This window comes from Ochotona princeps, chromosome 24 (genome assembly GCF_030435755.1).
Source record: "Ochotona princeps isolate mOchPri1 chromosome 24, mOchPri1.hap1, whole genome shotgun sequence".
Classification (NCBI taxonomy): domain Eukaryota; kingdom Metazoa; phylum Chordata; class Mammalia; order Lagomorpha; family Ochotonidae; genus Ochotona; species Ochotona princeps.
Window position 1 is genome coordinate 35,593,492 of NC_080855.1, and position 8,469 is coordinate 35,601,960.

Below are 8,469 nucleotides of genomic sequence, written 5' to 3' on the forward strand. Positions count from 1 at the left end.
ACAGCCCCAAGGGCACCTGCTCCATCAGGGACACAACTTGCTGCCCTCTAGGGCAGAAAAGTGACTGCACTATCCCCGCACCCAAGCCCCACGCCACGCCTCCACATTCCTGACTCACACACAGATATACTGAAGGGAACCTACCATGGACCAGAAAGCAGCTCCCCACAGCAGGGCTGGGAAGTGGCTTGCCTCGTTGCCCGGCAACCGGGGCGTGGCGCGCCTCCATCTCCTGGGAGATGCCCTCAGTGACGTGGCACATGCGCACTCACAGGCATTCTGGGCTGGCCACAGCTCCAGCTGCCTCCTGCTGTGGGCTTTGGATCCTTGGTGCTGGTCAGAGCAGCAGCAGAGCTGGACAGGGTCCAGGACCACAGCTTCCGGCTCTGCCCTGCCTTGTCACCCTCGCGCCGCTTGTGTGGGACTCTTCCAGGTAAGGCCCTTTGTGTGCCAAAGACAACCTGTCAGAATCCTTATCTCCCCTTAGCCAGAGTTTAAATAGAAGAGATTAATGACTTGCCCAAGATCACGGTGTAAATGTGTGACCAAGAACAATCAACACCTAACATGGTCTCAGGTTTGGTAAATGGCTCTTTCTCCATTGTTAGGTGATGAAGTTATAGTCTTTTTAACATTCCTGTTTTATTAGCATAGATAGATACTCAGTAATAAATACAAAACTGACAATCCTGGCAATAAGAGAACTATGTCACAATCCCAAATCAGTACAGATGATTTTCTTTAATTAATTTTGTATGGAGGGATGAGGTGAGTCAGTAAAGGTTTCACAAAGGTATGAGATTTTATGGAGTAATGGGGGATGAATAAGAATTTGCCAGAAGCCAGACAGAGGAGGAAGTGTCCATGGAAAGGCAAATTGAGGAAACATGGACCTTTTGAAACTATAGACTCGCTAGTCATTTAGGATGGATGAATTTATCAAGTTGAAAGTGAGAAATAATGGTAGATAAGGCTGAAGAAGTGGGTAAAGCTAAATTAAAGACGATCTTGAAGTTGTGCTAAACAACATGCACTTGACCTTCAAACTGGTGCTTCCCAAAAACTAAACACTGAGGTCTTGGTGTCCTTTTTTTTTTTTTTAATCATCTATTTTTATTGGAAAGGCAGATCTACAGAGAGGAGCAAAGACAGAGACGATGATCTTCCATCCAATGGTTCACTCCCCAAGCGGCCGCAATGGCTGGAGATGAGACATTATAAGCCCAAAATTCAGCAGATCCCTTTGCGTCTCCCACATGGGTGCAGGGTCCCAAAGCTATAGTTCGTCCTGGACTGCTTTCCCAGGCCACACTCTGGTAAATGGATGGGAAGCGATGCTGCTGGGATTAGAACAGGCACCCGTATGGGATCCCAGCATGTTCAAAGCCAGGACTTTGGCTGCTACGCTATCACGCCTGGTCCAGTACCCTAACTTTTGTCCCATTTGTATTATCAATTTTATTTAATCATTTTATTCAGAAAAAATTCACTTTGAAAATATTTAACTCTCATAGTTAAAAATACATGTGAAAAAAACGGGTTTCTGGTTTTGGTGTACATTTTTCCTAATACACATTAATATATACACAGAACTCTCAAATGTAAAAAAGAACTTTTATTTTTGTGCCATCTACAATAAACCTTTGAGTCACTGGGGCTACATTCAACATTTGCGGGGACATTCTTGATCTCTTAAACACAAATTAGCAAGGTTTGAGTTAATAGCAAGAAAGTACCAGGGCATGTCATTGTTGGTTGTGTTAAGCAAGTTAGGATAATGTCAATGGTTGAGGCACCACTGGATCTAGTGAGTGTTACCAAAAATATAGAGTTGGTCACTGGCAATAGGATAATAGAAAGACAAGCAAACTAATATTTGTCGATAGCATGGATGTTTGATGAGCAGAAGTTTTAAGTATGGAATGAAGGAAAAAAGAGAAGAGAAAGATTTTATTTCCTACTCCAGATTTCTAGTTTGCTTTATGAAAAAAAAAAGGAAGCAAGGAAGCAAGCAGAGAGTGGATGACACTAGATCTCTCAGCTGAGTGCTATTTGTGGGACATTCAGGTAGAACTTGAGCTATTGGATGCATGAGTTGGAGCAACAGATAGATTTGGAAGTTAAGTATATGGGGGTGGTCTCTTTGGTCCATGGCTTTCACTGCTAAAGGAGAGTGTGTATGCTGAGAAGAGATATGTGCCTGAGACCACATTCTGATAAAAGGATATTTACACTTCAGAGTGAAAAGGTAATTTACCTTTGTGCAATATTTCCTGAATTACAGACCTAATTCCTATGATCACGGTCTCAACCTTTTCCATGAGAACACGAGCTGTGACTGTTTTCCAGGTTTAACTCTCATTCACCACCCTTTGAGCAGCTTGTGGGGGAGCAGGCAGCTTATTGACTTTCTCTAACTCCTTGCAGTATATACTCCATGGGGGCTTCTGGGACCTCCTAGCAATGTCCAGTAAGCAGGCATGGAAGGGAGAAGATCCTGGACAGAAGATGAGGGTAAAGGTGAGGATGGAGGTAGAGGGTAAAGGAAGGGAAAGGAGTCAGGAGTTTACCTCTTTGTGCTGCCAGAGGCTGCTTCCAATTTTGACCAACTCCAGTATGACCCGAAAATGGAGCTGGCATTGGAGGTGAGAAGCAAATTCTCAGAAACCAGTGACTGTCCTAAGCTGTAGCACTAGCAATGATGCAAATGTTATGTTTGGTTTCCTGGACTGTACAGAGCATCTACATGTAACACCAGTGAGCTCTGAGCCTCCAGCTCCATGGTAAAGAGGCTGTATGGTCTGTGGTGCTGACTGAGCCATTCACCATCCAATAAGTGACCTCAGAAAAGGCAGTCACCAAATATTCCAAAGATACTTTAACAACAGAATTGTCTTTAGCTCAGTCTACTACGGTGTCCAAACACAACCTCGCCTGGAAGCTAAAAAAAAGCTCTATTCTGGTGTGCACTTCTTCTGTCAGTGACGTCAAGATACTTTCCTGTAGCCTTCCTCCCAACCACTTATACTGCAGGACTCCCCCCCCCCCCCATTCTAGGAACACCCATATGATTAGAAGGCCTTGGCAGTCGCTCTCAGCAGCATAACCAACAGAGTCCTCAGGATAGGCAGGTACAATCCTCTGAACCTGGTCATGTCACATTTTCTGTAAAACATCAGCCTGTGGGTTGCTTTCTTGTAGTCAATGTGAATAAAATGCAGCAAAAACCTTTTCCTTTCTTACCCTGGCCTGAAGGGTGCAGAAGAGGCTCTTTTGCAGGCGAAAATGGAATTGCAAGTTTCTCCCTGACACAGGAGAAGAGGGTCAGTGATCAATATACTTAAAACAGAGAATGGGGAGAAACTGGTCTTTGACCTGGAGTTTGAGTCTTGACCAGAAGCAGCAGTAGAAGCTGCTTCCTAGTGACTAAGGGGAGGAAGGGAGGGTAAAGAGTTTGGAGGTGAGTAGGACGAGTGAGGCTGCTTCCATATCTTCTGGCACATGCTTGGAAAGGGAGCTAGAAAAAGTTTTCTTTAGACCCTGATTTTTAAACTGTAAGCAACCAGAAGGAAAAGGAGGAGACTATGCCACCCCTCTTGAGTTCGTGTCTAGGGAGGGGCAAGAGGAAAAACAGGGTGCACCTATGAGAAGATGGCAATAAACTCAACACTGGGAAACATGTTTTTTGCTCATGCACTAAGGAGAGCTCTACTGCCAAGGCTGGGGCAGAAAGACAGGTGGGAGAGCATTACACAGTAAGAGAGTTTTCTGGATCATTCTGTGCATGCAGCAGATGAAGTAGAAGCAGGAGAGATCAGGTTTGCATTGTGGGGTGGGATGGGGATAAAGGGAGATAAATGATTGAATAACAAAGGAGATTCCTAAAGGATGAAACTATGCATGACTGCAAGACTCTGCCTACCTGATCCAAAGAGAAAGCACAGTCTTAGCAATAAATCTCAATCACAAGCACATTGCTTACTCACTTTCCTGACACTCCAGCCACCCTCCAAAAACTGCATGGCATTGGTGCTGAAGAGACTAACACCATACTCCCTCAGAAATCTCTGACTTATGCTGAGGGAACTTGTGCACTGAACCCAGTCTGCAATGGATTGGAGAAGTTGATGAATGGCAGAAATGACTTCAGAAAAGTAGAATCTATCCCTTATGGAAACATTGGATTAGAACAAATTTTCAGATTTGAAGGATGTTTATATAAACATTTTCAAAGTATGAATTAAAATATTTGATGTGTCAATAAGAAGCCAGCATAATAAGTACCAATGTTTGGAAGGTCATTGGAGGGGCATAGTTTTGCATGCAGTATAAAGTTTTTGTTCGCACATCAATTGGGGCAGGTAAGAATACTGGCCTGAGGTTGCATTGTAACTAATAATATTTGAATTTTCAACCTGTTTGACTGGCTCTGGAGTTCTGATCATTGGCCTCACATCTGTGAGGCTGGACATGGGCCTGCCTGCAAGGTGGTTGCTGGATGTCTGAATCCCAGTGATGGGGGTCCAGCATGGCCCAGGTCACTGACGCAGGTCCATTAGCCCACATAGGACAACTGGTCCTCCACAGTGTAGAAGATGGAATGTTGGGCCTGGCGGCATGGACTAGTGGCTAAAGTCCTCACCTTGAATCCACCGGGATCTCATATGGGTGCCGGTTCTAATCCCGGCGGCTCCACTTCCCATCCAGCTCCCTACTTGGGGCCTGGGAAAGCAGTTGAGGACGGCCCACTGCATTGGGACCCTGTACCCGCTTGGGAGACCCGGAGGAGGTTCCTGGTTTCCGGCTTCGGATCGGCGCACATCGGCCCGTTGCGGCTCACTTGGGGGGTGAATCATCAGACGGAAGATCTTCCTCTCTGTCTCTCCTCCTCTGTGTATATCTGGCTGTAATAAAATGAATAAATCTTTAAAAAAAAAAAGAAGATGGAATGCTAGAATGCACACCATGTTGCACATGGAAGAACATGGTAGCTCATTGGGGCCTGCAGAGGACATCTGGTACCATAGCAGAGAATGGAATACAGAACATATGGACAACTACTTCAGCCAAATGATGAGAGCAAATATCTGGGTGATTGGAGACTATAAGGTCAATGGTGTCAGCATTGGGAGGGATTCTTCATCCATAGATTCATGAAATCGGGAGCATTTTTGGAAACTATTGCATCCTCTTGGGCAGAACTTTCTAAACAGGGGCTATTGTAACTCTGGATTGATATCAGGTGGCCATTCCCCATCCTCGAGTACTGGGATGGTTGGCAGGTTTGGTGTGGCCTATCCTCTTATCTGTTTTGTCCCCCCAGAATTGGGAAGAAGAAATAGAAAGTCTAGAAACAATGATCCTACCCACTTCTTCCTAACCCTAGGTGCTTTCCAATCTGATTGACTACATAAACATTATTGAAAATAAAAGTTAAAAAAAAAGAATTTCATACATAGCTAAAGACATAATAATGGTAATAAGGAAAAATAACTGATAACAGATGAAATGAATTCCTTATAACACAAGTCATCCAAATTCACTGAAGAACAATAATGTATTTTCACATTGTATTTCTTAAAGAAACTGAATTGGAAATTTAAAGGAAGAAAAAAAAGTTCTTTCCAGATAATCTCTAGGCCTAGATGACTTCATGGCTCCACAAAACCTTTGATGAAAAGAAACACAATAAAGCATCCATCATCATCTATTTTTTAAATATGAGGTAGAAAGAACACCTTTCAACTTAATTTCCTGAGGGTAGCAAAATACTGTTATTAATACCAGAGATGCAAACTTGCATTTTGGCTGAGTAAGTAAAGCTGAAACGTGCATTCACTGTAGATTTGGTTTGTATCCTAGAAGCTTCTGCTGTGATACAACTCCCTGCCATGGCCTTGCAAAAACAGGTGATTGAAGTGTTCGTGCCCCAGCCACCCATGTACAAGACCCAGTGTTGTTTCTTGTATCAACACAGCCGAGAATTGACTGTTGGAACCATCTGGAGAGTGAACAAGCAGATGGAAGATCTCTCTATTCCCACTCTGCAACTGACTTTCAAATAAATGAATCAATAAATCTTAAAAAAAACTCTGAGAAACACATTACAAGGAAAAAACACCCTGCAAAACAACAATCCTTACTGTGCATAGACTATATGTGATAAAATATTAAGAGATCAAATGTGGCAATATAATATTATGTCATAAACATGTGATACCTTAATAATCCAAAGTTATCATGATGTTTAAAAGCATCAATTGGTGCTGATATTGTGGCTCAAGAGGCCAATCCTCCACCTTTAAGAACTGGGATACCATAGGAATACCAGTTTCAGTCCAGCTTCTCTACTTCAGACCCAGCTCTTTGTATGTGGACTGGGGAAACAGGAGAGAATGGCCCATGTGCTTGGGTGACTTTACCCACATTGGAGACCTAGCAGAATCTTCTGACTCCTAGCTTCAGATCTGATCAGACCAGCTCCAGCAATTGTGGCTGTTTGGGTAGCAAAACAAGATTTCTTTCTCTCTCTCTCTCTCTCTCTCTCTCTCTCTCTCTCTCTCTCTCTCTTTCTCTCTTTCTCTCTCTCTCTCTTTCTCTCTTTCTCTCTTTCTCTCTTTCTCTTTTCTCTACAGGCCTGCCTTTCAAGCATGAATAAATAAATCTTTTTAACATCCGCATAAATTGGGACCGGGTGCCATAGCTTAGATGCTAAAATCCTTGCCTTTCATGCATCAAGATCCCATCTGCATATCGGTTATAATCTTGGCAACCCCAATTCCCATCCAGGTCCCTGCCTGTGGCCTGGGAAAACAGTGGAGGACTGCCAAAATCCTTGGGTCCTTGCACTAGCATGGGAGACCTGGAAGAGGCTCCTGGCTCCGGTCTTCAGATCGGCTCAGCTCCGGCCATTGCAGTCACTTGGGGAGTGGATCATTCGAAGGAGGATCTTCCTCTCTGCCTCTCCTCCTCTTAGTATATTTTTCTGATAAAAATAAAATAAATATTTTAAAAATCAGTATGAGTTGTCAAATACTTTATCAAAAGAGATAAGATATCTTGAGACACTAGCTGTGTTCCACTCATATTGAGTGACAGCCTGGCTCGCAACGTGAAGAAATGGCCGAGCAGTGCAACCAAGTACTACACCCTGGAAGAGATTAAGAAGCACAACCACAGCAAAAGCCCCTGGCTGATCATCACACAAGGTGATCATTCACCTGACCAAATTCCTGGAGGAGCATCCTGCTGGGGAGGAAGTCCTGAGGGAACAGGCCAGAGGCGATGCCACAGAGAACTCTGAGGATGTTGGGCACCCTATACACACCAGAGAATTGTCCAAATCATTCATCATCAGGGAGCTGCATCCGGAAGACAGATCAAAGCTGAGCAAGCCCATGTAAACTCTTACCACCACCGTCGATTCTAATTCCAGCTGGTGGACCAGCTGGGTGATCACAGCCATCTCCGCCCTAGCCCTGCACTGATGCATCAGCTCTACATGGCCCATGACCTAGGGCCTGCCCGAATGTCAGTGAAAAGCAGAGACTGCTGAGACGAGGGAGAAAAGCAGCTCATGTTAATCACTCAACTGACAACAACCCTGAACCTGAGAAATCATTGTAATATGTCTGTCACCCTTTCCTTCTTCTTTCAACACAAACAGGAACTGTTCTATTCTCTCTACTCTCAAACTTTACTATGTGGCTTTTTATCCACCAACTTTATTTTGACATTTCTTCACAATGTAATTTATTTATTGTAAACATGATCTTTAAAATATATGGCTTTTAAAATATAAAAAGAGACTATATTTAAGAGACAGACAAAAACTGATTAACAAAATCCATAATGCATCTGTGATATGATATGGAAGCAAACTGGATAATGAAAAGAGGTTCCTCATTATTAAAAATACTGTCGTCTAGAAGACTGTACAATAGAAACTGTACAATAGAAATCATATCTAGATGTGATGATACAATTCAATAGGCATCTTTACTTACAAATCAAAGATGAACTCCCATTGAAACTGTTAAATATATCTTGACAATAAGATGCTAGACTCTGTCATTGCCTGTATCTATAATGTCAGGATACACTTAAATAGCAGAACGACAGACTTACGACTGTTTATGAAGACTCTACTAATGTAATAATACAGAGGAAATCAGTGAGGAGAGAGGATTTAAGGAGGATAGAGGGTAAATCCAAGAGCCTATGGAACTGTACCAAGAACAAAAGATAAAAAAAGAAAGGAAGGAAGAAAATTTCTAACTGAAAAACTCTTTAGCAGCTTGTTTTCACCTAAAATTAATGTAGAAGGTACAACAAAAAATATTCCATTTTTTGTACAAATGATACACAAAACATTGAAATTCTAAGCATAAATTTCAAATGATGGAATAAAATTACTTGCCAAGAGATCAATACAGAGACTGCTAGAGCTTATATGAGAATTTGGTAGAG

General features: G+C 42.8%; 1 pseudogene; it reads left to right on the plus strand.

Annotated features, from left to right (window-relative positions):
• Positions 1-763: 763 nt before the first annotated feature.
• On the plus strand, positions 764-7,640 carry LOC131477938 (cytochrome b5-like; annotated as a pseudogene).
• The last annotated feature ends 829 nt before the right edge of the window (positions 7,641-8,469 follow it).